The 15,746-nt window shown below is 35.8% G+C and overlaps 2 protein-coding genes across 2 annotated transcripts in view; one reads left to right on the top strand and one right to left on the bottom strand.

Annotated features, from left to right (window-relative positions):
- Positions 1 to 15,746, bottom strand: part of LOC149787666 (ER membrane protein complex subunit 10-like) — a 165,637-nt gene that overhangs the window by 72,890 nt on the left and 77,001 nt on the right. The gene's annotated exons all lie outside the window — the stretch shown is intronic.
- The window catches only part of LOC149787667 (allatostatin-A receptor-like), a 66,832-nt gene that overhangs the window by 46,124 nt on the left and 4,962 nt on the right, over positions 1 to 15,746 (top strand). The window contains exon 2 of the mRNA XM_089973866.1: positions 10,367 to 10,652. The gene's annotated coding sequence lies outside the window, so the exon portion shown is untranslated. The remainder of the gene's footprint in view (positions 1 to 10,366; positions 10,653 to 15,746) is intronic.

The following is a 15,746-nucleotide window of genomic DNA, read 5'->3' as shown; positions in this document are numbered from 1 at the left end:
CTCATTTGTAGAACCATAAGTTCTTTTTCTCATTTTTAACTTGTTTTTCCAGGGAAATAAATTATTTGTTACATTTTACAAAGCTTGTTGTCTTCACTTTTTTCTTATGACGTTCTGTAAAAGCCTAAACACATAACACACCGAAAGAAATTATCTACCCAAGGGTTTTATTTATGTCAAACAGTTATGAGAATTTTCACATCTCCAGGTTCAGCAGTCGTGGTTGTATTTCATACCAACCAAAAGTCCTTAGGAAGTAATTGCAGAACAATGGGCTAATTAAATTTATGGTTTTTCTGTTCATCAACGGACATATTATGGATGCAAAAGATCATTTTATGGCACACAAAAAAAGGGATCATAAAGTTTTTTCATTTTCATCCTTTTACCATCGGGAAAAATAAATGAGAAAATATTTGAATTGCTATTAAATTAAGTCAAGATGGCAAATCAATGGTACTCATTTTATTAACATGGCTGGGAATGGTATTTGCTTTGATAGAAACTCTACCAGTGCAAAAAGTTCTTTGAGGATTTCAGACAGTCTAAATGCCATCTAGCATTATGATTTTTCTTTTTATTCCAAATCATTGCTTTTATCCTTCCTATTAGGGTTTTATTTATTTGCATCAAAGCATGCAAAATATAAGCTGACTGAAATCTTTGAATTAATTAGGTCCTGGTTACAATGTCCTTCAACAGTGATATAAAAGTTAGACAATAATACACTACTAGCTAGTGTCATCTTTTATCCTCTTGTCGCACACCCCAAATGACTTACATACACTTTGGTTTAGCAGTTTTATAGTATTCGCACAATCTCCTATTGGCCTGTACTCACTACTGATTTTAAAAATGAAAAGCATCAATGATACAAAAAATGCACAAATTTTGGTCGTTTCATTCATTAATTTATAATTTCTAACCTGACTGTTGCCAGGAGGTCCTTAACACTGTAAACGTATTTGTGTTTCAAACTTTCAATGTAAACAAGCAGACTTCTCACAGTCCTTTTCTATTTTCTAGAATTGTCTATTTCAGTAAAAACTATTTTGTATGCATATGGTATTTGCAATGTCTATTTTTACTATTTCTAAGACAAATTGAACAAATAAATGGAGAAACTCTTGTATACATGTATTCAAAGAGATTTAACTTCAGAATGTATGGAATTGTTGAGATTATTAGAGATGGTGAACTACATAGAATCTGTGGCTTGAAAACATTGACCCACCTGCCTATCTACTGTGACTGGATATAAGAGAGATCTACCAATCAACCAACCAAATAACCAACCTACCTACCTGCCTGCCTACTGTTACAGGTCAAAAAATGCAAACACATAAAAAAGGAACATTCTTTTAAATGATCTTCATGTAGCGCTATAATGGGTTGACAATATAAAAAATTAATCGGGGGGGTTGTATTATTTTAAATCACTGATTTTTTAATTTACTTCAAAAGCTATTATCAATGTCCATCCTAGAATCCAAATTTTACTTCATGAAAGTCACCGCATCAGTGGCCTAGTGGTTAGAGCATCTGCCTCGGATGCGGAAGGTTGCAGGTTTGAAGCCCGGCCAAGTCATAATAAAGACTTACAAAAATGGTACTAACAGCTGCCTCGCTAGGTGCTCAGCATTTAAGAGGTTAATATTAGGACTGGTTGGCCTGGTGTCAGGATAATGTGATTGGGTGGGGCATGATGCTACATGTCTGTGGCATGATGCCCCAGTGCTAGGCACCACGATAAACTGCCACACTGTAGACATCATAGCAATATGACTGAATTTTTTTAAAGCCATGTTAAAAATCCAAATCACACACACACACACTTCTTGAAAGTCATAGGCATTGAGTAACCTTGGAGTGACAACCAGTAGTACAAGCATAGTTGTGCATCCCTAATGAAACTGATTAGTCATTGATGAGGCCTCATGTGCAGTCCACTCCTCTAATTCCTATAATATTTCATATGTGCATACAGAATTATTATGCAATAGAAAGCTATCACAATACAGAATGTATAGTCATCAATATGGAAAGTTCACCAGTAAAAAAAAGACTGATTCCAGAAAGAACTTCGTGTAACCTAGGATGTATACAGCATGGAAGAGTCTCTATGGTAATTAGCTAAAACAAATAATTATCATATGTAAGTAAAGAATAAAATTTAGGTCACAGTGACCTTCTATGTTTGTTAAATGAAGTACTATCAGAGATGCATACAATTATCACATTTCATGACTGGAACATAAACAAGCCTAATAAATGAACTTTAAACACAAAATTTCAACAAATTCACTGAGGCATAAAATACAGGTCACAAAGATCTCTACTTGCAATAAAGATACAGAACCTTTACCAGGATGCATCTGCTTACCAAGTTTCATCATTTTAGAATGGACAGTATGCATATAATAGCATGCAAACCTAGTTGGTCATAAGCTAAAAGCAAAACCATAACTTTACTGAGAGCCTGTAAATGTAAATGTAGGTCAATGGTGACCTTTCATTTTAATGGTGTGGTATTAATAGAGATGTGTCTAATTTGATCATTCTAGAATGAACAGTAAAAATTGTTTTCAAAAGCATAAAAAACCGGTACAAAATACTTATTGAACAAGGAACAAGAACCAATTTAATGGAATCAATGACTATAAGTGCAGGATAAGATGTTCAGTGGTATAATTAGTGGTCTTCATAGTGAGGTTCCACTGTACATTTCTTTACATTACTTATCTCGTTTTTAGAAGACTGCGGGGGTTAGGTGGCAATGATAGCTCTGATGACATGAGTGCATGATTTTCCAGGATACCATGCCTAATTACAATAAAAAAATGCAACTTCAAACAAACCAAATTAATTTACCTTTGGAAAAAGTTAACTTCAATGAAATACAATAAAGTGACAAAACATTTTCTTTCAGAAACATTTCTTGCAGCCATTTTGCAAAAGTCCAAGATAAAACAAAACAAGAGCCCATAGCTGGAATTGACTGACATTGAATTGTCGAAAAAGAATTTCCAAGAACTCAAGATAAGACCACTGTTTTCCTTTGAACTGCTGATTGTTGAAACCATTTCTAATATTCTTGAGTAATAATATTATCAAATCAGCCACTGTGGCAGACATACTGGGCAAATTAGACACTGTTTTAGGGAAAACTGAAACCCATGCAGATATGACCATCTAATCAGGAGAAGATTTTCAGTTTGTTCTTTGTAACATCTATAAACAAGGTCATTTTACATTCAGATGCAGGTGAAAACCCCATGATGATAAGACTTTCCATTTAGGACAAGCAATAACAAGGTTATCAATATGGCTGCTATGGTGGCTGTACAGGATGTCAAATCAGCAATATTTCAATTTAGTAGTGGTCTGGAATACATTGGCTATCAAATGGGCACAAATTTTTTTTTTAAGACCAACTAGATACCAGAAGATATGACTCTCTTTTCAGGATGAGTAGCAAGAGAAAGATTTTCAAGATGACTGCTAAGGTGGCCATACTCGGTATCGTACCAGCACCATTTTCATTAAGGACCAATTAGACATCATAATAACCACTCCAGTGGCCTAATGGTTATAGCATCTACCTCGGATGCATGAGGTTGCAAGTTCAAACCCCAGCCAGGTCATAAAGATGATACTAGCATCTACCTCACTAGACACTCAGCATTGAGAGGAAAGTGTTAGGACTGGTTGACCTGTTTTCAGAATAATGTGACTGGGTGGGACATTTTTCTATATGTATCCGGCATGATGCCCCAGTGCTAGACATCACTATAAAATGTCACAGTGCAGACATCATAGTGATATGACTGAAAATATTTCAAAGCTATATTAAAAATCCAAATCACACACACACACACACACACACACACACTGACTTCATAATATATCTTTTAGTGATAACCTCATGCTTTCTGGAAGAGCATCAATAACAATATTTTCAACATGGCCACTGTGGTGGCCATCTTGAATGTCCATGCATATCCATGTTCATTTAGACCAAACTAGACATCATAAGAACTATTCTAGTGAAAAAACCCATCTTCAGGAGTAGAGCTTACAACACTGTCAAGACCATGTTGGCCATAATGGACATCAAATTGGCACCATTTTCATTTACGACCAACTTGACATCATTCATGGTCTTTCAATGAAAAGTATGTTGATATGACCATCCAATCACAAGGAGTAGCAACAGCAAGATTTTCAAGATGGCTGCCATAGTGTCCATATTGGAATTATGATGGCATCATTTTTGTTAAGGCCCAGCTAGACATTTGAAGAAGCCTTTTAGTGAAAACCCCATGATAATATAACAATCTAGAGAAGTAGCAACAAGAAGATTTCAAAGATGGCTACTGTGACATCAATACTGGATGTCCGAACAGCATCATTTTCATTTAGAATCCAACTGGACCATTGGATGACTATATATGTATAAAGTTCCATGACAATCATCCAAGTAGTTGGGATGAGTAGCGACAACTAACTTGTATTACAGATATCATATGCTGGATGATTTACAAAGGACATTTCAGAAACTATTCTAGTCTATGACAAGCATAGCTAAAAACAGATCAATAATATGCCATTTTAATGTTCTCATTAAAATCTGGCTGCTGGCAGAATTTTGCTGTTTCTAAATTATTTCTGCAGGCTATTTTTGATCTCATTTTTTCTGCATGAATGTTTTTTTACTTCCACCAATTCCAAATATTCAGTCAAAATCTACACTAAAACATGGCATTTATTTCATATCTCTGATGAAAACATAAAATTATCCACACCTATTAATACTGCAGAATCTTAAATTTCATAATTAGCTTATATGCCAAGATCGGTTATATGCTGTTGCTGTTGTAGGGTTTACTGCCATTTTTCACCACACGATAGGCTATACATGGCGGCCAGTATTAATGGTGGAGGAAGAAGCCGGGAAAACCCCGGAAAGAACCACCGACCCACGAGAAGCTACTGGCGAGCTTTCTCACATACCCACATCGGCTGAATCCGAGACTCGAACCCACTCAGACAGAGGTGAGATGGCAGTGATCCGTAATGGAGAGCACTTTAGACCACTCAGCCACTCGGGGCCCCATTGTTTATATGAAAATGCTATTAGAATTAATTAATACTACAGTAAAGAGCAGTAAAAGAAGATTTTTTTTATTTCTAATGGTTAAGAAAAAGGAAACCTAGTGTATTGTCTTATTAGCAAACTTAGTATCTACAGCCTCATTGCCTGTCAACAACAAATCAAGACCATGTACAAATAACTAAATGCAATCTGCGCCGTTTTCCTCAGTAAAAAATCAATAAGTTACCATGTCTCATCCATCAAAAACAGTGTTGATACATTTCTTGCTATTTTTCCACCTACATTTAAGAGATACCTATGACCGAGCTGTGATGTTAATGGACTTCTACATGTACTAAACTGAAAGCAGACTGGTTCATGGTAGTCTGATTAACACTACTTTATAACATCTGACAAATATGTAATCCATACACCAAACTAACACTCCACCTGAAAAGAGACACAAACCATACAAGACAAATGCAACACACAGTCCTGGAATAATTTTCTTCAAGAAGATTTGCTCTATGGAAATTTTCATTTCACATGAGGTGTCTTTTCTAGGAATCACATCTGAGAAGGAAATCCCCCTCCCCACCAACTGATTTTCAGTTCTTGAATAATCCATGGATATGATTTATGAAACATCTAGATATAGCATATTGCAAAGGTTAAAACTGACTGATAAATGTCATTATGGATGGTGTATATTTTCTATCAGTGTGTTTGCCCTACATGTCTATTTTGAAAGTGACAATATTTTATTACCGTAGAGACCAAACATTAAGCAATCAAAAGCCATTAGACAAAAACACTATGAACACTCTCTTACTAATTTTGAGAATATCAAATTAGTTTAAACATGTCTTAATTTGCATGAGTAATATTTGCATTAAGTTGGAAAAGAGAATTTATAGATTAGATCAGAAGTTCATTGACTAATATAGTTCTTGTTCAAGTTGTAAAAGGAGAAATACCAACTTTAAGATCTAAAATATTTTATGGTAAATCAATACTTGCAGGATCTGTACTTCTGATACCTTTCACTTTCATCTAATTGTACCAATGGGCTTCATATCAGACATGCAGATGGAATACAAGGGAATATGTTGTTGTTGTTGTAGGGTTTAATGTCATTTTTCAGCACATGGGAATATGGAAAATTGAAAGTGAAAGTGATTGTGACAAAAAAACTATTATTATATGACAGTCCTACATTTGGTCATTCCCACAGCCATAAATATTGTAACATCAATAATGTATATATATTTTTATAATCTGTCCAATATGAAAATTCAGTTGCAATAAATATATGTTTAACAATTAGCTGAGAAAGAATTTAACATTCATTGCTAATGGTACATAAAAGCATTTTCTCATTTGTACATCCTAATTTTAGAAGCCTCATAGCCTAATCATTGCCAACAACATAAACAGCTAAAAAAGGCTATTAATGACAGGTGAATTCAACAATCTATACCCACTGCAAACTGATCAACAGCACTTGAAGGAATTTGTATTTGGTCAAGTAATGAGAAGGGCATTTAGGATCTAAACGATGATGTGGAATGATAGCAGCCAAAACTATTCAAGGTCTCATCAATATAAAGGTGCATGAAAAACTGCTATAAGTCCAACATTCCTTGGTTAAGTTATGCCGTGGAAACACAAGTCAAAAGGACAGACAATGTAGGGTCATACCTCTTCTGACAAATAATGAGGAATGCTGGGAACTCATTCATGGTTTCATCAATATAAAGCTACACACCAAATTTGGCTGAAATCAATGATCTTTAGCAAAGAAAAGCTCTGGAAACAAAACTTAGGAGGATGGGAAATCAAGTGTCATAACTCTTCTAAATGCAAATTTTGAATACTAGCAAAGAAATTCTTTTAACACCTTATCAATATGAAGGTACACTCTAAACCTGGTTGAAATTCAATAATCAGCAGTCAAGTTTTATTGCCAATGCCTAAGTTAAAAGAATGGGAAATCAGGGGCCACAACTCCTCTAAATGTTGGAAACTGAACACATTCAAGGTTTCATCAATATAAAGCTACAGAAACAAAACTCAGGAAGACAGGCAATCAAGGGCCACAGTTCTTGTAAATGCTACTGTGGAAATGCTGGAAATTAAACTCTTTTAAGGTTGGTTAAAATCAAAAAATTCATAGTAAATTATCTTGCAGAAAACCAAATTGTTGGTGGACTGAAATAAATACAAAAAAAAATATGATTACTACAAGGATCTGCTCATCAGGCCCTAGTCATTGTGAGTACTACATGGATCTACTCATCAGGCCCTGGTCAATATGATTACTATAGGAGTCTACTCACCATGCCCTAGTCATTGTGATCACTAAAAGGACCTGCTCATCAGGCCCTAGTAAATGTGATTACTACAATGATCTGCTTACCAGGCCCTAGTCAATGTGATTACTACAATGATTGACTTACCAAGGCCTAGTCAATGTGGTTACTACAATGACTGGCTTACCAGGACCTAGTCAATGTGGTTATAATAGGGCTCTGCATATGAGGCCCAACTCAATGTGATTACTACAATGATCTGCTTACCATGCCCTAGTCAATGTGATTACTAAAAGGATCTGCTCATCAGGCCCTAGTAAATGTGATTACTACAATGATCTGCTTACCAGACCCTAGTTAATGTGATTACTATAATGATTGGCTTACCAGGCCCTAGTCAATGTGATTACTAAAAGGATCCGCTCATCAGGCTGTAGTAAATGTGATTACTACAATGATCTGCTTACCAGGCCCTAGTAAATGTGATTACTATAATGATCTGCTTACCAGGCCCTAGTCAATGTCATTACTATAATGATTGGCTTACCAGGCCCTAGTCAATGTGGTTACTACAAGGATATGCTCATCAGGCCCTAGTCAATATGATTAATAAATAGATTTGCTTATCAGGCCCTAGTCAATGTGATTACTATAATGATCTGCTTATCATGTCCTGGTCAATGTGATTACTACAAGGATCTCTGTATCAGGCCCTAGTCGATGTGATTACTAGAGGTCTCTGCTCATCAGGCCCTGATCATTGTGATTACAACAGGAATCTGCTTATCAGGTCCTAGTAAATCTGGTTATTACAGTGATCTGCTTATCAGGCCCTAGTTATTGTGTTTACCATAGGGCTCTGCTCATCAGGCCCTGGTCAGTATGATTACTACAGGGATCTGCTTAATAAGCCCTAGTCAATGTGATTCAGGGCCTAGTTAATGTGGTTACTGTAGGGCTCTGCTTATCAGACCCTAGACATTGTGATTACCATAGGGCTCTGCTCACCAGGCCCTGGTCAATGTGATTACTACAAGAATCTCCTTATCATGCCCTAGTCAATGTGATTACTAAAAGGATCTGCTCATCAGGCCCTAGTCAATGTGATTACTACAAGGATCTGCTCATCAGGCCATGGACAATGTGATTACTACAAGGATCTGCTCATCAGGCCCTAGTCAATGTGATTACTACAAGGATCTGCTTATAAGGCCATAGTCAATGTGATTACTACAAGGATCTACTCATCAGGATCTAGTCATTGTGTTTAATACATGGATTTGCTTATCAGGCCCTAGTCAGTGTGATTACTACAATGGTGTGCTTATCAGGCCCTGGACAATGTGATTACTACAAGGATCTGCTTATCAGGCCCTAGTCATTCTGGTTACTGCAATGATCTGCTTATCAGGCCCTAGTCAATGTATTCAGGCCCTAGTCAATATGGTTATTACAGGGTTCTGCTTATCAGGCCCTATTTGATGTGGTTCAGGCACTAGTCAATGTGGTTATTACAGGGCTCTGCCTATCATGCCCAGGTAAAAGTGATTAGAATAGAGTTCTGCTTATCAGGCCCTAGTCAATGTGCTTATTACAGGGCTCTGTTTATCAGGCCCTAGTCATTGTGATTACTACAGTGATCTGCCTAACATGCCCTAGTAAATGTGATTACATTAGGGCTCTGCTTATCAGACCCTATTCTTTGTGGTTCAGGCCCTAGTCTATGTGGTTATTATAGGGCTCTGTTTATCAGGCCCAGGTCAATGTGGTTCAGGCCCTAATCAATGTGCTTATTACAGGGCTCTGCTTATCAGGCCCTAGTCATTGTGATTACTACAATGATCTGCCTATTAGCCCCATGTAAATGTGATTACATTAGGGCTCTGCTTATCAGGCCCTATTCATTGTGGTTCAGGCCCTAGTTAATGTGGTTATTATAGGGCTATGTCTGTCAGGCCCTGGTCAATGTGATTATTACAGGGATCTGCTTATCAGACCCTAGTCATTGTGATCACTACAATTATATGCCTATCAGGCCCTAGCAAATGTGATTACATTAGGACACTACTTATCAGGCCCTAGTCAATGTGGTTATTACAGGGCTCTGCTCATCAGACCTTAGTCAATGTGATTACTACAATGATCATCATGCTATAGTCAGTGTGATTACTACAATAATCTGCTCATCAGGCCCTAGTCAGTGTGATTATTACAATGATCATCAGGACCTAGTCAATGTGATTACTACAATTATCTGCTCATCAGGACCTGGTCAGTGTGATTATTACAATGATCATCAGGACCTAGTCAGTGTGATTACTACAATGATCTGCTCATCAGGACCTGGTCAGTGTGATTATTACAATGATCATCAGGACCTAGTCAGTGTGATTATTACAATAATCTGCTCATCAGGACCTGGTCAGTGTGATTATTACAATGATCATCAGGACCTAGTCAGTGTGATTATTACAATGATCTGCTCATCAGGCCCTAGTCAGTGTGATTATTACAATGATCATCAGGACCTAGTCAGTGTGATTATTACAATGATCATCAGGACCTAGTCAGTGTGATTATTACAATGATCTGCTCATCAGGCCCTAGTCAGTGTGATTATTACAATGATCATCAGGACCTAGTCAGTGTGATTATTACAATGATCTGCTCATCAGGCCCTAGTCAGTGTGATTATTACAATGATCATCAGGACCTAGTCAGTGTGATTACTACAATGATCTGCTCATCAGGACATAGTGTGATTACAACAGGGATCTGCTTATCAGGCCCTAGTCAAGCAAAGATCTAACTAATATACTTTTTTGAGCAAATAACAGAATTCAATCTAAGCTGTTTTCCCCAATAACACAGCTTGTATTTCTTACAATCCAAATGTTCTCGTTTTTCATACCTCTCAAATTACAGTTAATGTACTTTGCTACAATTTGTCTTTTTTCAGGAGCTATTTATGATTCAGCAGTGATGTAAGAAGACTTTTCATGGACTTTTCAAAGACTAATCTGGAAGCAGACACCTTGGTTGCTTGACTAACAGTGCTTACTGAACTAGAAAATATGTAGCCATTGACTATGTTAATACACCACATCAAAATTGACACTTAACCATACTAGACAAGTACAATGCATGGTCTTGGAGTAATTTTCTTCTAGCTGTGCTGCTCTAAGGAAATTTTCATTTCACAAGTGACTACTGCAGATTGGAATAAACTGGTAGCATATTGACAGGTAAAAAGATTAATTGTTTCTGGCTATTTATGTACATGTAGTTTGAAAGATAACATTCCCTTTCCCATTTCATCAGTCCAGATTGCACCAGAATGTAACATTATTTTGATACCATCATTACTTTATTGTCTTTGGACCATTTCTTAAGCAACATAAAATTATTTACAGACACAGAACATGTTACCAAGTGGAAGCTCATTAAGTTCCTTTGAACATATCCAATTAGTTTAAACATTCTTTTCTTACACTGAATGAATATCACTTGCAAGATGTAAAAAAACAACAAATCAATGATTAGAATGGTTTTAACAGTTCTCATTTAACAAAAGGTTATAAGTTTTAAATTAGAAATACAAAATTGAGACAGGAGCTCTATCTTCAAAAATGTAATGGTGTAAATATATCTATTTATGATTATCTGTATTTCACACCTTTAAATCTAGTAGTAGAGGTACAATGTTATATGAAAGGGAAGGAAGATAACAACAACAAAATACCAATTAACATGATTTGGACAAAACTAGTCTTAGATGCTGGTAATATATTTGTCACTATTGCTGGGACACTAGTGTCACCTGCATGGCATTTTTGAAATTTTTTGACTATATGGCAATGAAATCAGTCATTACTGAACCTTTTTCCAGAGAAATGCAAGTCTGATCTCTTTAAGACCAGTCTAGCTTAAAATAATTGGTTAGACGATGTGTCATGCAAATGATGATAGCTAGAAAAAAGAAAAGTTTATTTACGCTCAGGTGCTGTATATGTCTGTTCAATTGGGGGAGGGTATAAACTTCGTAAAGTTCACTGATTAGGTAGATAGTATAATTTACCCCAATTTTCACAAGTAAACTAATATTTTACAGTAAAATATGAAGGGGTATGGCACATATTGATGCAGGTGGATATGTGCAAATTTTTTCTGCATACTTATAGTGTGTACATTTAGGGAAACTAACAGTATTTCCTTGTCATGAAAATTCTATAGTAACAATTTATCAAGAAAACAAATGTCTTGGAATCTATTAATATGCATCAAAAAGGGGTCATGCAAATTCAATTCACTTGTATGATATCAAAATCTAAGCAGTGCAGGAAATTTTAGGTAGTCAGTGGTTGCATTTTATTTTATACCTGAGGCTGTGTTAAGACATATTTCTGCTAGCAAACCAACTAAAATGGCAGCATGGGTCACATGCACTCTCCAACATTGTTAGCACAACTAGGTTAAGAGTTTCTTGCGCTCCTTTCTTACTTTCATTTTCCATATACATTCTTATCTTACTGTATCCAACCTAATGACTAGAAAATCACTTTCCCCTCTTGTACTATATATTTCGCTGACTATTGCCCAATAAATATTCATCATTTTTACTGCGAAACTTTGCTAATCTTTGGATGATACTATTTAGACATGGTGATATTAATCAAGCACAAAACAAAAACAACAAATTTTACATATGAAAAATTATTCAATTTTAAGACAAACTGTGACTGATTCATCACATTAAAAAATGTAAAAAAGAAACCCAGGACTTCGGGCAGTATTATCACCAAATAAAAGAATAATTTATATGTAACATTAGTTCTACTATGACTTGCATCAATACTGAACATCTCAAAATACAACATGTGCAACCCATCGCAATAACATCAGAATCTTGGTGACCTCCTCTAAGGCAGCAATGAATGGCCACCCCACTTCTCTTCATTTCCAAGTATAATTTAGAAGCCAAATTCGTTTATGATAAGCGTGTTGGAGAGACAGCTGGAAGGAAGCAGGTTCAAATCCTACCATCAGATCTGCCCTGGGAGACTATCATGGTGTGTCCTTGGGCAAGGCACTTAAATTGCTCCAACTACCTCAGCATTAAATAGCATTTTCTTTCCTCCAGTATGGCTGGTACTGCGCTGCAGGCCGGGTTTTTTCACTGCTTAGTAACTTGTGCAAACTTTGATTAAAAATCAGGGAATTCTTATGAACCACATGCTTCTCAATCTCATCTAGCTCTTTCATTCACTTCATGACAAAGTCAACAGCCCCAAAAACATTCTAGCAAGAACTATCTCAAAATAACAAATTTTCAACATGCGAAAACCATATACTGTGACTAATGTCAAACTCTTGACAAAACAAAGACACGAAGCACAAGTTGCATAGGCTTTTGCAAATACTGTTATGTGTTTCATGGTCATGTGGCAAAACTGGTTTTGTCTTATGATCTGTAAACAAAGCCATAAAGTCAGTGCTTTCAAACAATATTCAACTCTGATCCAGTAGAATTCGGGCTTAATATGAGAAAAGAAGTTGACATGTCAAAATGGTGATCCACTGCAAATGTCCAAGGGGAATCATTTTCATTTAGACCAACTGGACCTTGAAAGGAATTCATGCATATAGTTTAATGGCAATTCTCCAAGTTGTTTAGGAGTAGTGATGGTCAACTTGTGCCAATGGATGGACAGACGATGGACATCCATAAACTCTTCTGGTCTATAACGAACAGAGCAAATAAAATTGATGCCCTAAGGACTGGTAAAATCAGCTCATTATGAATAAATTCCTGTCAAAATAGGAAATACTTACTTGACATAGCTTATTGACTTAAGTGTCAAAGTAGGAAATACTTACTTGACATAGCCTATTGACTTGAAGTGTTAGTTTTATTATAGCTGCAAATGCACTGAATGAGAATTAATTTTAACAGCTTCCCACTGTACTGAATGAGCCTCACCCACAATTAATTCTAAATTTGTCACTGCATTAAACGTTCATGGATTATCTTACTTAAAAGGCAACAAGTGCAAAGTCAAACATGACCACATGGCATCTGCAAGCCTTGTACACAAGTACTTGAACCATACCATTGATCAGTTTCATTTTTATTATTTTATTTTTAAATTGTTTTAATTTTATTTATTTATTTTGTATATTTATTCATTTATTTATTTTATTTTTTTATTTTAATTTTATTTTTACAACTGTTTGACTAAAGGTGTTGAAAAAACATTAAGCTGCCAAAAATATTAAAATATTTTACGCTTGAAAAGACATTCCTTATAATAACTAACGCCATTACTACTGTAAAGATAACTCTATGTACATCAAAACCTGTCTATAAAATATGTTCAAATGACAAAATAATTTGGTCCTTATGAATAAATGGCTCATAAAAAGTGCTTAAATATGTAAAGGAAATGGAAGATTTAGTTTTGTTGGTTTTAACAGCACTTTTAAAAACATTAATGGCTATATGATGCTACAGAATTAAGAACAATTAAAGTACCATTACCAAAGACACACTGAGGTAGGTCACCTGCACTGACCTGGGAAGTTATCAAACTTGCAATTCTTAGATTACAAGTCAGAAGTTCCACCAATTGAGCTACCACAACTCACAGAAATGGAGGTTGTTGTTGTTGTTGTTATTCTAGGGTTTAACGCCATTTTTCAGCACAAGATAGGCTATACATGGCGGCCAGTATTAATGGTGGAGGAAGAACCCTGGAAAACCCAGGGAAGAACCACCAACCAACAAGAAGCTACTGGCAGGCTTTCCAACGTACCCACACTAGCCAAGCCTTGGACTCGAACCCACGCAGACAGAGGTGAGATGGCAGTGATCTGTAATGGTTAGCGCTTTAGACCACTCAGCCACTCAGGGCCCCCAGAAATGGAGGAAAGGAATTATTAAATATTATCCATTTAGAAGCACGTGTCCTTTAAAGGTGGCTTCTGCTTCGGCCATTTTCACTCTAACTTACAACCTAGATTTGATCGTAAGTTTTAGATGAGTTGTGCTTGGTAATAAACATGTTCTGTTCATCAATCAGGAATCCAGTCTCATAGACTGAGGATAAGTGTAGAGTTAACAACCCTAATTTTATCACATTTGCATTTTTATCTTTCTTGAATTAATGAGTCCATTCATATGAAGCACTACAAGACCTGACCCTTGAGCTGGAACTCAAAAAGCAAATGGAAAACTCTTGAGACTAAGAGACTGATTAGATACCAAATAATCAAGTCTCTTCAGTCACTTAGTATTTGTTCATTTCTTCATAAAAGCAAGTGAAATCTTAAGCAGAAACATAAGAAATGACAAGAGGATTATGTATGAATAAAAGACAGCCAAAACATCTTGTCTCATTTGCAAGACAGTACAAGTAAATCCAGTGTGATAAAATCTCTTCAACTTCTTTATTCTTCTTACAATGTGAATAGTCAAAGGTGGTTTTCCAATATAACAGTATTCTCCTTCCAGGGATTGGGGACAGACCATTTAATTGGGGGAAGGGGTTTAGAAGCTTTAATTATTTGTTCACACCATGATACTTTTTTCTCTTCACCTCAAAATAATTTATTAATTCAACTACATAAATGGGTAAAGTTTTTTTTTTTTTCAACCAATCAGAGCAAGATTATATTTTCAAGCTGTTTGGGGCCAGATTTTTTCAGCATCATTCAGCACCATTGTACAAAATTTGAAAATCTTCATGGTAGAATACTTTCGATCAAATTTTGGCAAATTATGCTGAACAGTATGTTTTTTAAGTAATGCAACCAAATCAGAGAGATGGCTCACATCAGTCATAAGAAACATAAAAAGCCATTCTTGGCAATATAACTTGTTTCAAGTTTAGTGAGATTTTCTTCAACACTTTTTGAGATGCTGTTTAAAGTTTTTCTATTTTTTCATAACAATGGCTACATTTAATAACACATTATTTATACAAATTAGAAATCAGCATTATCTGTACAAATAAGGCTTGCTTTCATTCTAGGATGCTTTCTGTCAGATTTAGCTAATGTCTCTTCAGCTGTTTGTGAGAAAAAGCTGTTTAAACAAAATGCACCCACCTACCCACTACTTAACATTTCTTGGAATAAGGCATATTAAATGGAATGAGAGAGAGGGAGATAAAGAGAGAGAGAGAGAGAGAGAGATGAAAAGCAATGCTCTAATACTTGAATGTAGGTGAGAAATCACATATAAACTGCTTTGTGGGAATATTTATGTTTTGCAGGTGTGTGCAAATCATCGACAGTTGGACAGTAAAGTTTCTGCAATTAAATCTATCACCAAACAACAA

This window comes from Sinohyriopsis cumingii, chromosome 11, assembly GCF_028554795.1.
Source record: "Sinohyriopsis cumingii isolate HCF-2022 chromosome 11, ASM2855479v2, whole genome shotgun sequence".
In the NCBI taxonomy this organism is placed as follows: Eukaryota; Metazoa; Mollusca; class Bivalvia; order Unionida; family Unionidae; genus Sinohyriopsis; species Sinohyriopsis cumingii.
This window is presented reverse-complemented; position numbering and strand designations above follow the sequence as displayed.